This window comes from Mytilus galloprovincialis, chromosome 11, assembly GCF_965363235.1.
Source record: "Mytilus galloprovincialis chromosome 11, xbMytGall1.hap1.1, whole genome shotgun sequence".
In the NCBI taxonomy this organism is placed as follows: domain Eukaryota; kingdom Metazoa; phylum Mollusca; class Bivalvia; order Mytilida; family Mytilidae; genus Mytilus; species Mytilus galloprovincialis.
Window position 1 is genome coordinate 76,410,611 of NC_134848.1, and position 17,259 is coordinate 76,427,869.

Consider the following 17,259-nt stretch of genomic DNA (forward strand, 5'->3'; position numbering starts at 1 on the left):
AAGATTCTTAAACATTATACAATATATTCTTTTCTAAGAGCAATCGAACATTGCAAGTGCATTTTACATGCAATACGGATATAAGATACTCATTTCCCACCAAAAAAAAGAAATAAATTCCTAACTCTCAATGCAGTTTATATTACAAATGTATCTTGAGTACTATATCAAAAACTGTCTAATTAAATTCTAATTAGTTATAAGAATATGGGTTATGGGTGCCAATGAGGCATTTGTTTTGTTTCAAAATTAAGTAAAAATCTAACAAATTAAATTTAGTTGCTCCACCAAACATATGCTAGGTTAACAAAGGATATATGGTATTTATCCATGCCAGAATAATAGTCTGGTACTATGTAAAAAATCATCTTTTCTTAAAGGGTATATTACAAGTACAAATATTGACACAGCAAACATTTACATAAGTCATGTTAATTCCACCATATGCGTTTAAAAACTAGAGTCTTCATACAATAAACGTGTTGTATTGTTATCCGTCTAACACTGATCAGTATATATTATGTCTAGTATATGCTGAAATGTTCTCATGGAAAGAATGTTCGAATGGTATTTTTTATTGGAACTCTGCAAATAGGACATCTGTTGTTTTCATTTCTAATATAAGTATAACAGGATTGACACATAGAACAATGGCCACATGGCTGTATTGTTATCTCCAGCGGATTCGTCAGGCAAATTTTGCACTGCAGTCTTTCATCGGTCGTTGAGTCATGTGAACTAATAGATGAAGTCGCCGCTGTATCTACTTTATTTCTACCTGTACATTCATCTAAGGAAAATAAATGTATTTCACCGTTTAAAGATCTACATACTTTATTATTGTATTTTTTAGCTCAAATGTAAATGTGCGTTCAGTGATTGTTGTAACATACAAGAACATATCTGTCCAATAAGTTGTGTCACAAGTAAACGATGTAACGACATTATGTAAATAGGTGCATGATGGTATATTGATTAAAACTTTTATCAAACTACTGGCGACTGTCAATATCAAGAACGATTTATCTATGCTATTTTTACACCAAACGAATCATACTGAAAACTTTTCTGGATTTTCAGCCCCTACTCAGACATTGTAAAATGTCACCAGTGTCTGAGAAGAAAGTTGATGAACTAGGGGTATGTCAAAGAACGTCTCGTCTTTTTTCATTAAAGTTCTTTTTAAGGTAACAAAACCTCAAATAACAAACGATGGTCTTGAAGTATAGATTCTATTTCATGACGTTGTTTATCATCTTAATAACTTTTTTAGTATTCTGTAATTCGTCTCATTGTAATCTATTTGGCGTGGCTCTGTACTTATACATCATGTACATCCAATCATAGTTTTGTTTTTCTTCTATGATAATTTTTGTATTCGTGTGTCTCATTTTTGATAGTGAAATTCGTCTATGCCTAATTGTGTTTCTGTGTTACATAGGAAGTGGCTGTGTACTGTTACAGCCCATTATTGTGCTATTGTAAATTTTGTTTTCTGTCTCACTTTTGGTAATGGAGTTTGTCTATATGCCGTTTTTGCGTCTTTGTTACATATTTGTTAGTTTTATAGTGATTTAGATTATACCACTATGTTGACTTCTGAACCTCTGTTTGTGACATTTTGTGCCTATTGTGTTTTTTGTTTGTTTCACTCAATGTTGTCAAATACAGAAATTTGATGCGACTGTCATACAAGCCACTTCCATACAAGTGAGAGGTTTAGCGAGGCATAAAACCAGCTTTAATCCCGCATATTTTACAAAATCCCTTCACCAAGTCATGAATATGAAAGTTGTTATCCATTCGTTTAATGAGTTTTGGCTTTTTATTTAAGCCATTTGGTTCTGTATTTTTGTGATTTTACTTTGTCATCTTGTGAGCGTCCATAAGGGACGTATCGAAAAAAAATTGCAAATTACAATAGTCAACAAACTCAAACTCAAAGCCCGGAGGTACATGTTAGCATCAACAAAATGAAATTTGAGTGTGTTCATAAAAAATGAAAAGGGACGGGATTGTAGTTACGACAATATCAGCATGTCCATCGTCAACTATGAAACATGTATTCAATAACGATAAACCAAGTCATGACCTCTTCAATATTATTTTCAAAGGGAAATAATTGGTTGAGATAATTTGAATTCAAATGAAGATCGAAAGATCTTTTAAAATGAAAATGATTTTCCACTTTAAATTAAACACACTAGTTTTACTCTATCTTTAGGTAACTAGGTATTTGACATGAAACAACTCTCTACCACGGATCGAATATGCCTGATAATTTATCTGCAATTATTCGGTTTAAGCAAGGAGCAGACCACTTTCCACTCAGTAAGATATGAAAGACCCCTTAAGTTTAAATGTAAAACAATACATAAGAAAATGAAAAAGTTAGTCGTCAACAAACGATAGCTCCTGAATTATATAATGTTATAGCAAATTGATCCTTAAGATAACCAACCTACACAACTGTACCAACGACTTTCACGTTATGACATTTTAACTGTCTTACAGTTATACAAAATATCGATCTAAAAAAGTAAATAATATCTAAAGAAGGGAAGACTAATAAGGGAATATAAACCTCGGGGTATTCATAGAATTCATTTGTCTGACATTTGTTCCTCGAGTAGAAAATACCGAAAACAATGATGACCAACTTTCGTCCTTCGGAAAGCGTTTTTTTTTATAGGAAATAACAGTTCTATACTACTTACCACTAATTTCCATATTCTAAAACAGAAGAAGTCACATTGATAATGTTCCATCATAAACCCGTAAATATGCTACATTTGTATATTGTTTAAGTTGTTATGTTTCGTTGCATTTTTTAAGTACAGCAAAAAAACTAGATGTACCAAAGCGACACGAATGTTCCCGTCTGAAAAGGTTAAAAAATCTGCAATTTCAATAACACATGTGGACACAAAATATTTGGTGATCTCATGTATCAAACATCAGCGAAAAATGTGGAGGTGTATAGAAAAAAAGTCTGCATACATGTAACTGTGATTTTGAACAATTTTCAAAGTTGTAAACCCTTAATTTTGGCAAAAATCGATTTTGTAAAGCCTTAATTTTGGCAAAAATTAATGGAGCGAAACACAATTTAAACTTGATCTGTAACTCATCATAAGTAACTCACATACCAAAAATTAGCCCAATATCTGAAAGCGTTTAGAAAAAAAGTCTGTATTACTGTGATTTTCAACAATTTAATCAAAGTCCATAACCCGTTCTTTCGGCAAAAATTAGCCGAGCGGAACAAAACTTAAACTTGATCTGTAACTCATCTTGATTAACTCACATACCAAAAATTATCCCAATATCTGAAAGTGTTTAGAAAAAAAGTCCGTATAACTGTGATTTCCAACAGTCTGTATAACTGTGATTTTCAACAATTTTATCAAAGTCCAGGGCCCGTAATTATGCCCAGAATGACGGAATTACGGAATTAAGGGTTAAACTATATGGCACCGACAACTTCGTTGCGGGCCATAAAAAGGAAAGAAAAAGCTGATATTGAGAAGAGAACGCCTGTATTCTAACTATGAATTATTATAAGTTTCAAAAAGCGTTGTTCCTATTTGATTATTCAAGCGTTTTAAAAGTTTTGTCCAACCGCGGTGTCAAATATGATCCTCAATTTCTTTTGTATGTACATTATACCGAAAATAATATAATATACAAACGAAATTGAGTGAAATATGATTGTATATGTACAGCTTTATATCTTTTACTAAATTGTAACATTTATGGTTGCTATGATCACCTCAGACAACAAATAATAACAAGTTTTAATTGCGAACAGAAAACATATGTGAGGTAAAGGTAGATGAAAAAAGGTTAAGTCCACTTTTATACTGCATAAGAAAATGCTTGTACTAAATCAGGAATATGCCAATTGTTATCCATTCGTTTCTTGTGTATGAACTTTTGATTTTGCCACTAAATTCATTTTTTTAATTAGGGACATCCCGTTTTGTATTTTTTTGACTTTAGTTATATTACCATTCTACATCAACTGATACCGCCATCAAGTATCAAAGAAATTACCAGTAAACGTGCATTTCTTTTCCTATTCGCACCTTTTGTTTCTACAATGTTTAGCTTTCATACTGCTATTGTTGTATAGCCTTGACTTTGGTGTTGTAGTTTTCCCCATAAACAGTAAATAATTCTATTTGTACATATTTTACTAAAGAGCATTTTTAGGGAAAACTTACCTCTTTGCAACTATTTGACTCAAAATTTTGAAAGTCTACACACGACTGAATACCATCTGCTATCAGATCCATTACATACGGACAGTCAGGTTGCAAATGAATATGTTGTTTGACAGGATCGTCGTCTTTCTGCCATCGTCTATGTACGAGACCACATTCAAAACAAGCCACGATGTCAGCAAATCCTGCAACAGAAAATTGTCTGTCTATTGTTGACGACTGGGTGGGTGTTATTCATTTGATATATTAATGTTAGTATTATCGTTTCGTTGTTGTGAAAGTGTTGTGTCTATCAGCCTTATTTATAACTAAAAATTATATCAATGTAGCTTTAAATGTTTATTCGATAATTAAAATAATATATATTTGATATGGACTGTTTAAAATTTTGCACCGACTAGTCAACAAACATAATTATGTTATTTTTTTTTTAATTTGCTATGAAAAAAAGTAAGTGATAAACAAAATTTGGGTCATATCTTTGATTGTTTCTTGATGAAAAGTTACTTACATGCGAGTAATACATGTAATATACAAACAAACATGAGCAATAATTTAATTGTGCGATTTAGTTTTTAGTCATTTTTTTTTCCAGAAACAATTTTCTCTGTGTTCATCCCGTAAGAAAATGAAAACGAGCCTGAATAAAATTAAGGCCAAATACACAATTAAACTTTCAACATTGCTACATCTTATGGTATTTATTTCATATAAATCAGTCGTGTAGTTATTTAAAAATATTTTTTTTGAAAAATATTGATTTTAGTTGAAATGATAGGACATTTTTTGAATGAAAACACACTTTTGTCCACTGACTGTAGTTTAAAAGTGTTTCACAAACGAAAACTTGATTGTAAGTATGTTGACTGAAAAACTACTATCCTTTTTAATCTCACTTTTTACTGATGCGAGCAAGCCAATCACAATAAAATTGAACATTGGAAAGGGGGAATTTGTCAAAGGGACAACAACTGAACCAAAGAGCAGAAAACAAACGTCTTCAAAACAGCTAAATCCCACATCCGGAGACGGCCTTCAATTGGGCCCTTAACAAAAAGCCATCACTTAGGTCATGAATATACAGTTTGAAATCAATTTAACCACGGAAGAGTATGCTAGCATGATAAAATTTAAAAGAGGAAAATTAGGCTACTTAAAAATCAAATACTTTAATGATTTGTTATATGAGGTAACAGATATTTCAATTTCAGTTCCTTCAAGTCTGTAATATGTATATGACTACGGAAACAATGATGAAAGCTCGTTGATTACGACAGTTGTTTATGATCATCAAACGTAAGAATATACGATAAAATATTTGTTTTAAATAAAATGTAATTTAACGATTACACATGTGATTGAAAAAATAAATAAAACATGGGTACACGATAAATGTGTGGAAAAAAACCCGATAGACATTTGAAAATAAAAAGAAGATGTCAAAGTTCTGAGTTGTAGTACAGAGTCTATAAAAGTTGTGAAAACATATGAAAGGAAAGAATCAAATTAATGCCATTAACACCCATCCTCAAAATGAAAAAAAAAACACATTCATAACATGTGGTTGAATTATATAGATAAACATTTAGCACCCCTCACTCTTTCCATATCAAGACGATAACACTTGTTGGTGAGGTTCCTGTTACCTAGAGTTAGTCAATACTTCGGTGTTGACATGAATATGAATAATGTGGTCATTTTTTGAAATTTCCTTTTTACTAAACTTTGATTTTTTGGAAAAACTAAGGATTTTCTTATTCCAGGCATAGATAACCTTAGCCGTATTTGGCACAACTTTATGGAATTTTGGATGCTCAATGTTCTTCAACTTTGTACTTGTTTAGCTTTATAGATATTTTGATATGAGCGTCACTGATGAGTCTTATGTAGACGAAACGCGCGTCCGGATTACTAATTATAATCCTGGTACCTTTGATAACTATTAGTTTTCCATGTTGTGTTTGTCTACTATTGATTGGCTGTGTCTTTTTTATTTAAACAATGAGGTAATAAGTTTATTTTCGACTTATGAGTTTAAAAAAAAAGACAATATCAATCCTACTCAGTCCAAATAGCAATACACTATATCGTTACTTAGTAATATCCGGAAAAGAAATCAGTTATCTGTAATGAGGAAATGAGGAAAGGAAACGTGTAGTGTGTGAAAATTGTAAAATGTATTAACAATCAATAGTTTTAAACACAAATAAAAGTTAAAAATGCTTTGTTTGAAGTGTTTTACAATGGTTAAAACATTACGATTTGAAATTTTATACGCACATTTCATTGTTTCAAAATAGTCTAATGATAGTTTCAACAATAGTTGTATGATTTCAGAACTTATTTGAATTAACGAAATAAATAGCACTATATATTTGCACATTTTAACTTGACTAGCAACAAACATAGCTTTATAATACAATAAAGCATCATTTTTGTGGAGACTAACATATAACAGCAATTGGTATTATTATCGTGGATTTGCGATTATGAGTTATTTACCTTTGTAAAAGAAACCAGCCATCGCAAAATTCCATATTGGTAACATACATTCTGATGTCCAACCGATAAAGGATTGTTTCCGAATTGTCAATTTTGAGTAAGATCTAAACTTTGCACTAGAACTTCTCCTTTCGTTCCTGTCACCAATTTGTTTTCTTATGAACAGTACTGGTTGTTTCTTTTCGATTAGTTCATGTGTATGTTCATTCGTATGCGCGAGTAATCCTCGATTACCGACCATCCCCGTTTGTTGTTGTTGTCCTGATTTTCGATTAACCGAATCAATAACTCCATTTTGGGTAAAAGCCTTACTCTTTGACACATGATCACTACACTGAACGCTCATATTTGCAATTCCTACCGATATATGATTTGACCTTCGAGCCATTTAATCAGTTTAATTTTCTTCCTGGTTTATATATGTATCACAATGTCCTAAAAATAGTGTGATTATTTACATTTTATTGATATTATTGGTTGATTATACAATCAAAAGTAAATAAACATGATAAAGGCAAGCAGAATTATAAACAACCTATTTATGCTCGTCATGTTAATTCGATTTAATAGAAATCGAATTATTCACTTTTAATTTTTATCTTAAACTTTATGTTGTGATTTATTAATGTACATTGCAGTTCAAGTCTATAGATAATACATTATGATATTTTATAAACGAATAAAAATTTCCGGTAACACATACTTGATCTTTGGTTTAATTGGGGTATTGGAACTTTAAAAGAATATGAAATATGATTTTGGAAATTTTAAGAAATATTTCAGAAAATGAAACTAAGTGTTGCATTCATATTTGTTTTGCGTATGTTGACGGGTAACACATACCATAAAAACACCTTTATTTACATGTGATGACTATAAACGGAAATAAAACATGTTTTAAGATCTTATAGCAATAAAAAAAATAAATCAGTAATGTTATGAACACGTTTCAGTGTTCATCAATCATTTGTCAATGGTCTTATCAGAAGCAATTTAAAAAAAAGGTACATTGAAAAAGAAAAAATTAAAATTGAAAAAGAAAAAATTAAAACACGATACCAGAGTATAATTCATTACAGAAATTCAGGAATTTAGAGCCTCACTTAAATAAATTCTAAAGAGTACACTTGTTTTTTTTTCCTCTACAAAAATAACGACAACCACATAAGTATATCTTTATGGACGAAAAAGTATTATGCATAAGTCAATGCAGCCTTCTTGCGTTGGAAAGAGAATATGTTGATTGTTTTTCTCTACACTTTTGAAATACAATTCACAGTTCAGTCTTTAACGGACATCAAACGCTTAATATGAATTTAATGTTGTTTGTATATTTGGTTCATGAAACATTTAATTCCATTGGCTCAGTGTAAGTAAAAGAACATTCCTTAAGGGACTTGCAAACTTATAAGCCGACTATAAATTGACAATGCCATGACTGAGACAGAGAACAAAAAAATTGACAAATAACGTACCATAGAAAAATAACGAATGATCAATATGAAAGAGTTTTTTTATAACGTAGTTAAAATATTACAATTTGTTTGACCTAATGTCAGTATCTACAAATTTGTTGACAATGATACGAAAGTGATACAAAAACTGACGATGATTTGGACTTTGGACAACACGATGATCAGTGAAGTACACCCACACGTCTGTATTTAAAAAACCCTGACTGTTTCGAAAACAGTAAATCATTAAAACATATTCAAACAGCAGAACAAAATATGTTTGATACCCTATACCATCCGTAACAAGACTTATAGCTTTCTAACAAAATTGAATCTATCATTGTATTGGTTGTTATCAACAACGTACACACAGATGCTTTTATAATCTCACATGTTGTTCACAATAGATATATACATGACTTTTTGTATATTTAGTAAAATCGATAAGATATATACATGTACTTACTCTTTGTTTCTTGCAATCGGTTTTCTATTTTTACCTTACCTAGTAAGCTTCCGTATATAGGATTTCCATTTGTGTATATCGAATTTCTTTAAACCTCTCAATATGAAATATAAAAGAACTACTAAAGCATGACAAAAGTTTTAAAATTTTAAATGGAATTTCAATCTATATTTAAACATGTTGAACGCATAACGACTAAAATAAATGTTTTTTTTTATATTTCAATTGTTATTCTATTTTACCGATTGATGTTATAATAATGTACATAGTTGTAATAGATTCTACTTTTTTCATTCGTATTCATATAGTGTGCTCCTAATTTGCTTTTAGTCTAATGTCAACGATCTGCCAAATGAGGTATATCTAGCAGAACAGAAATGAACAAATTTGTCCTTTCTGCATGTTTTCTTAAACCGATACTACCCAACCGACAAAAGTTCAAACGGATAGATTAGATCAGTAAAAGGGAATATGAGTGCAGATCTAATTACCGTTCCCGTTTTCTACGTAAAAATTCATGTTAACATTTGTGTTTTGTTTTTACTTAGCCTCTAACAATGTAGGTTTAATTTGAATTTGATGTCATAGTCAGGGCTAAAGGTATCTTATGTTAGTTTTTAATGTAAAGAATTAACTTCGATTTTATTTTGAAAGCTTTAAAATTCCGGGCTCGCATGCATAAAGCTACTTTATGTAAGATTTGTTCTGAAAGGACGGATTGTTTTACATATCCAACGATAGATTAGTATTGCAATTGGATATCTTAACTCAAGTGGTTTTATGCAAAAGTGCCCTCACGGAATACTGATTAAAAATTATCTTAATTATAATTCAACTAGGAAAATAATAGCAATTTTGTCATTTATGTTTTACTTATAACATGTTATCACTTTCACTTTGTGTTGATTTGATTTTTCTCCAATAGAATAGTTATTTTCTTGTGTATCATTTTAACTACAACAAGAGATAAACATACTGCAAACGAAAACACATTGAGTTATCGAACATTGTTCACAATGAAAACTATTCCTGGAAAAAATGTAGCTTATCAAAATAGACATTATAAATATAATCATTGAGATGTCCAATCTTATTTTGGAAATTTGAAATGCTGAACAATTCTCATTCGAAAACAAAAGTCAATTTAAATGTTATGTATTTTTCGCAATGGTCCTTATATAGCCTTTTATACGATATGTTTTTATTTTTGTTATTGAGAGCCATGGATGCCTATAATTGATTACATCTACTTTATGCAAACTTTACCATGAGTAGTCATACCACATTTGCTTATTGTTCATGTTGTTATATTGTATATTCATTGTCATGAAAACATTTTGAATTGAAAATTACAATTAGCAACACAACGTGTTCAACAAGATATGTGTACCGTTCTAGAGCATCTGAGATCACCCTCAGTTTTTCGTCGGGTTCGTATTGATCAGTATTTGATTTCTATGTTGTATCTCGGATACTGTTGGTTGTTTGTTGTTTTTGTGTGTCTTTTTTAGTTATGACATTGTCAGTTTATTTTCGAATTATAAGTTCAAAATTGTTCTTTTTGGTATCTTTCGTGTCTCACCCTTTCTCTCTGTCTTGCAGACTCTGTAAAATTTTCAAAGTTTAAATCATTTTCAAAACCGAAGATGTAGGAATCGATGACGATTTTTGGTTAAAATCCTTATCACTTGATATAAATCTTGTATAGGAGGATCACGACGGGAGTCAAATATGAAGCGGCATATGCTCTACTTTCCTAGGCACCCGAGATCACAAACAGTTTTTAATAGGGTTAGTGTTACTTAGTCTTTGGTCGTTGCTGCAGTGGTTTGTAAACACAATAAGTGTTCCTGTAGTGTGTTTTAATATGTGAAGATTTTTTTTATACCATTTCGTTTCATTTTTTACTGCCTTTTCATTTTTTTTTAATGGAATGATCCTCTTTTTAATACATGTAAAGTTGTCGTTTTTCATTGGATTATTTGGTATTTGTTGCAGTTGATTTTTGTCATAACTATGTAAGAGAAAGAGTGATTCTTAGACAGATATATTGCACACACAACCATTGTTGATGACGGAAGGTTGCCATGATCGCAAACTTTAGGCTGCATTTTACATGTTTGTTTTTATTTTATTTTTTTTAAGTTAGCTCATGATCTCATTCCCGTATACCTATATATATATAAAGTTATATAAATTTTTATCAATAATTTGACGAGTCATTAAATTTTACCTACATGCAATAACTTTATACAATTCATTATTATATAAAATATGTAGGTTTTATTTTGTATCTCAAATTGTAGACGTTTGTGTCAGAATAGTGACAAGATTATTTCAATTGCAGCCTCTAGGGTATTTAAAATAACGGATTTAAACCTTGGAATACTTTCAAAGTTATCATATTGGAATGATAAGAAAGCGAAAAGGAACTTTTTGACACTGAAGGAGGGTCGCGGGTACAAAAATTTCGGCAGATTGTGAGCTTAGATGAACGGTGGCCCCATTTTTTTATTTCATTTTTCTATTAAGTATATAATAAAGTTCATTTATGAAAAAATATAGCGAAATTCTATATAAGAAAAAAAAAATTTTTAGACTCGCAAACCCTCTTAAGGTGGATCCCCACAGATATAGCAAAATTTTTTTCATCATTGAATTTTTCTTAAAATTTGCATACATATACTATGGAATGGCCTCTATGAAAATTTGAGTTAAAAATAGTATGTCATCAGACTCGTTTCCATGGTAACGGTCACCAAAGTTGGTACATCACGTGTATGCATATATACATACCTGATGTAGAAACTCTGGATTTTTTTTAAGCCTTTGAAAGTATTTTGAAAGGTTTGTTCTTCATTTATTACAAAATTATTATTTAACAATGTTTAAAATATAAATAAAACACAAATAATGGCAGTTTTATTCATTTTCATTGATTTCGGCTCTAATTTCATCAACACTGCTCCACAAAAAAAACACAGATTTTGTTAAAAATTTCTATTTTTCTTAAATTTCCAAAAAAATGGTCCAATGAATATTTTTTTTAAATTTGACATAAGATGGTCATAACAATGAGCTTTAAAAAGAAATTAAAAAAAATATGGGTCACTAGACTATTTTTTGCCCGAAAAACGTTTTTGTGACCCCTAACGAAACAGTGATCAACAGCAGTTTTTTGTATATATCTTTCATCATCGGTGATCAAAGTGTGACATATGTTGTCATATCCTTTGTTAAACTAACACTGAATAATACAGTTTCACAAGGCAATCATATGAGAACAATTTTTTGGTTTCTATGAACAACGGTTACCATGGCAACAGGACATGAAGTTGGAAAATTCAAGTTTTTGCATTGTTCTGATGTGCAAGATTAACAACCTAACAGACAATGGCAGATCAAATACCATGATTTCAGAGCAACAACACATGGCTTCTATGTAAATGTAAACAAATATTATGATACATTGTAATGCAGCTTATATTAGCATTACTGTGGTCTTAAATGAGCAAAATAAATTACTCAGAAGTTAGCGAAAATCACCAAATATATTTTTTTTTGTAAATTATCGATTCATAGGTAACAGTCATGCAATTAAATGGATTAAAAAAGACTTTGTCACCTTTTCCTCAGTTAATGATTTAAGTTTGATGAAGCATAATGATAATACATTATATATTTCAGTTGTCATAGTAACATAACCAAAAAAATGATGAAATAATAACTTTTTCAAAGGTTTTTCAACTTTCTTTATTTTGAATGCCTCAATAATCAAGCAAACATATAACTGTTATATTTACAAATATGTAAATAGTTTACTCCTCTGATTCAGTCAAGTACTTAGTGATAGTCATAGCATTATTAGAGTTCACTTTGTTCTCAGTCAAAATTGTCAATCCTTCCATATTGAATAGTACATGTTGCTCCCAGTCAGATATATCATATTACTATTAGTGGCAATTCTTTTCTTTTCAAATCTGTTTTCAGGTTGTCTGTTTGCCTCTCTAATTTCTTATTCATACTTTCCCAAATTTTCTGTGTAAATTTTCCAGGGGAACATTCTATTGCTGCATTTACCTGAAAGTTTAATTTATTTATTTGTAATGAAAAGGTGTAATATATACTAATAAACTACTAAATCTATATAATATTTCAGTGAGTGCAAAATTAATCCAATCATGCATTACAACATCAATTTAAAAAGATTATATTATACCTGACTAACAAAGGTACTCATTAAGAGTTTTATAATAAGATATATTGAAGTGATTGCAATAATTAGGTCAGCTGATGGGTATGCATTTTATATTGCTTTTGCATATGATGGCCATCCTTTTTAGTGGTTTTTGTTTTGTGTACAATGGCAATTTGGAATGCAATAATTGACAATATAAATGATATAGGGAGTATTATAGGGTCCAATGCAAATTCAAGGTACACATGTATATTTAATAGGTGTGACCTTTACCATATACCTTAAATCAATACAGTTGAACTGTTCTTTTTTGGTAAAAATTTACATATACAGCATGTGACCAAGTTTGAAATAAACATAAGTTATCCTCATCACATAGTTATCTTCATTGTCAGAATTGTGGCACATAAGAACCAGTGGCAGTCTTGATAATATACTTTGTATTTAAATTATAAAATAAAGTACAAATCAATAGTGTAAAATGTGGATCACTGTGACCTTCTTTAGTTGAGTTACTGAGACTCTGAGAGTGTATCTATAAGTTTGCATGATCTGACACCTTTCAGTTGCTGAGATATACATTTGTTGTATATGAAATTGGATGGTTAATGTAACCAAAGTCAGTGAAGTGGAAAATGTAGGTCAGTGACATCTGTGTACAAGTTCACATGATCCTACATTTTATAGTTGAGTCTACTAAATATATTGTCCAAAAAGAAATGTTGTAAATGCCTGCAAAACACCATTATCAGATTAAAAAGTCTCAAATGAAACCTAAGTTTTTTTCAAAGGTAACTACATGTAATTATCCTAAAATGTATGTATTTACCATTGACAGTCATCCTTCATTTTTCTACAAAACTGCTGCTAATAACCTGCTGTTAAATGATAACCATTAGACCTACAATTGATAACAAATATAACAAAAATTAAATAAGTAAATTAATATGATATAGGATTCATTAAAAGTGAGAGTTTTATATTACTTGTTATCAATGTTGGTTGTTGAATATCAAAATAGTAAAAATAATGATAAAAAAAGCCATATTCCATATAATAACAAGAGCATTAATGCTAAGTATGGCATCATCTCACCATAGAAGACTGTTGCTTTCACATGGGTGTTTAGAATCTACAATTTCCACTTTCACCTTGACATTTGGGAATATCTTTTCTATTAATAAAGTTAAAGTTTAAATTCTTTAAATTTACCTGTATTACTTTCATAGTTTCAACCAGTACCAAACATTTGCAATTCTGCAACAAAACTAGCTTCAACCTAATGAAAAAAGTGATAACAAATATATATAAATGAAAGTGCATACAGTGTTCAAATACTATAGCTAAAACATATTACATTTAAAATTAACTGGAAACTCAGGCTGTTAACAATGAAATTTGTAATTATAATATGTATAAAGGCTTTCAAAACCAAATAGGTTTCATTAAATTTGTTGAAATTATACATTAATATAGATTTCATTTAATAAATACAAATGTAACTAATTCTAGTTCAATATTTTTGTTGAAACAAATTCTGTTATGTTTTATACAAGAAAGTCTTCAAGTAAATATAACACTGCTTTACCACAAAATTGATTTGAAATATTGACCCTAAACTTTAAATTATTACCAAGATCTGTTAATTCATTTTTATGACTGCTTAAGTGCAAATATGAATATAATTATGGTCCTCGTTATATTTTATATCTACTTAGGAAAATTATCAAAAAATACTTTGAAATTGTATGACTAAAGGTTTAATTACCTTCTAATTATTCATTAAATTAAACATGTTTAAAACTGTTTCTTCTTTTGACTTTATTTACAGGATTCTTTTGCAACTGCAAATATTTTCTTTCCAGTTTAATTCTCCTTTTTCTTTAAGTATGGCTGATGAATTCACAGAAAGTACATTCAATCCATTAAGGAAATTGTTGAAATGTGCGGCACAAATTCCTGCATGTATCATTCCTGAAAAATATGATATGAAATGTCAGTTTGCACATGTATTGGTTAATTAGTTAGATAAACTATAAACTATTTAGACTTGACTTCATAATTTTATTTGGAATATACAATTGATTTTTTCAATTTATATTTATATAATATAATTGTGAATTCATGTTCACCTTTATTCTTATAGATCACAGACTCACATTTATTTCTAATAATGTGGAATAAGAATGGGTGCCCCCCTTCTTAGTTTTCTTTTTTGCCTTCATGCATTATCCTGCATCCTACACATCATTCTATGTGTTTTTAAATGACTAAATATGTAAGGTATCAGATCACTTGGTCTCTGATCACATGTAAAAGATGACTTAATACGAAAATTCTGATTAATATAAAATAAAGAAAACTAATATTTTGAGTTTGTAAAACATTATTTTTGTGAATGAATCATTGTGACTGCAATTGTTTACTTTTTCAATTCTAATTTTATGTATGGTTATATAATTGCTACCAAATAAGTATTTACAAAATAATCCTCTCCTTTTGGATGCAAAACTAAAAAGCCCCTTATGTATAGATGTCTTTGTGTTCATTGCAAAAATGATAAATAACTTCCAGGGGAAAAATTCCAGAAAAATTACCAGCTTCATAAAAGTCCAGCTTCATAAAAAATTTGGGCAGCACTTCCCCTCAAAATAAAGCTTTTTACCCTCAAACCACATAAACCCCAGACCATAATAGAGGGGAATTAAAGAAAGAAAAAAAGAGGTGTGGGGCAGGTTCATTTATTCAAGACATGAAACCATACACTTTTTCCAACCAGTAAAATGTGTAAAGAGAATATATAATAAAGACAAAATTGAACTCACTTACCATGTGCAGCTTTTGAATTGATAAAAAATTCACCAGTCCCATTTCCCCCCTCGTTTCTACACTGTTACACATGATATGCAGGTTACATGCACTGCAGCTACAAAGATATGGTATGGACAAAATTCTCCACGGCCTCCACCTCCTGGTACAAGCCTCGAAGGTCGTATTTCCGTTCACAGACGGTATCCGCAGGGGACAGTTTTACATCTTAACGAACATATTCTGCGCTAGGTGATCAACCAGAGCTAGCCGTCGACCTTCTTTCCAGGTTTCGTCAAACAAAACATTACTGTCTGTGATCAGACGCCGAATTTCTCCAACTTCCAAAAACTTATATCATGTGATATTATAAGTTGAGAATCATTTAAGACTGTGTGAACTTTCAGGCTGAAGCTATTCATATTCTTTATTTTAAAAGAACGCATGCATTTATCCTTTATGATAAACCTTTCTTTCTTCTGAGCGATGAGCTGTAACTTGGAAGTTGTTTACACACGTTGTCAACAGACGACATCGGAACTGTTACCGTGACCTAGATATACAGGCGATATATCCTAAATTTTTAAACGGGAACCAGTTTTACATCAGTAAAATGTTGTTATCTCCCTTAGTATCGAAAGTCACCTTAAGTCATTGCATTACTTTATTTATTTTTTGTCTTTTTTGCCTTTTTTTTTTAATGAACTTGGAATAAAAAGAAAAACAACTACGGAGACAACTGTTACTCGTCAATTGGAATTAGGAATACAAAATACACAAACTGTTTTCAAAATCGACCAAAGATAAGGACATACAATCATGCTTTCTCATTTACATTAATTCCTTTTCCGTACATTTCATGTTTTACATTTTGTTTTTTTAATTTTGGATCATCAATGCTCTTCAACTTTGTACTTGTTTGGCTTATATAACTATTTTTGACATGAGCGTCACTGATGAGTCTTGTGTAGAAGAAACGCGCGTCCGACGTACTAAATTATAATCCTGGTACCGTTGATAACTATTTACAAGCAGTGATATTGTTATATTATTAATCTTTGTTTTGTCATACCTTTTAGTTCTTGACTTTTCAGGCATGGAGCTTTCCCGGAGAAGGTTTGCATGATTTTTCTACAGTTTCATTTTTTTTATCATTACTGTTGATTCATGGGATACCAATTTTAGTAAATTTTGTTATAAAAGGCAAACCATGAAACTAAATGTTCAACGAATGAACTATTGTATGAAATAAAATTGAGAATGGAAATGGGGAATGTGTCAAAGAGACAACAACCCGACCATAGAAAAAACGACAGCTGAAGGTCAACAACAGGTCTTCAATGTAGCGAGAAATTCCCACACCCGGAGGCGTCCTTCAGCTGGCCCCTAAAAAAATATGTACTAGTTCAGTGATAACGAACGCCATACTAATTTCCAAATTGTACACAAGAAACTAAAATAAAAAAAAAATACAAAGACTAACAAAGGCCAAAGTCTCCTGACTTGGGACAGGCGCAAAAATGTGGCGGGGTTAAACATGTTTATGAGATCTCAACCCTCCCCCTATACCTCTAGCCAATGTAGAAAAGTAAATGCATAACAATA

General features: G+C 30.6%; 2 long non-coding RNA genes across 2 annotated transcripts; both read right to left on the minus strand.

Moving 5' to 3' along the window:
* Window positions 1-352: 352 nt before the first annotated feature.
* Window positions 353-7,133, minus strand: LOC143052822 (uncharacterized). The gene is made up of 4 exons (XR_012971261.1): window positions 6,729-7,133; window positions 4,227-4,411; window positions 2,718-2,733; window positions 353-790 (listed from the first exon to the last, which is right to left on the minus strand). It is a non-coding gene; the product is annotated as an uncharacterized LOC143052822 (long non-coding RNA).
* Window positions 7,134-12,376: 5,243 nt separating this feature from the next.
* Window positions 12,377-16,285, minus strand: LOC143051399 (uncharacterized). The gene is made up of 5 exons (XR_012970747.1): window positions 15,676-16,285; window positions 14,615-14,820; window positions 14,059-14,125; window positions 13,676-13,747; window positions 12,377-12,728 (listed from the first exon to the last, which is right to left on the minus strand). It is a non-coding gene; the product is annotated as an uncharacterized LOC143051399 (long non-coding RNA).
* Window positions 16,286-17,259: the final 974 nt, after the last annotated feature.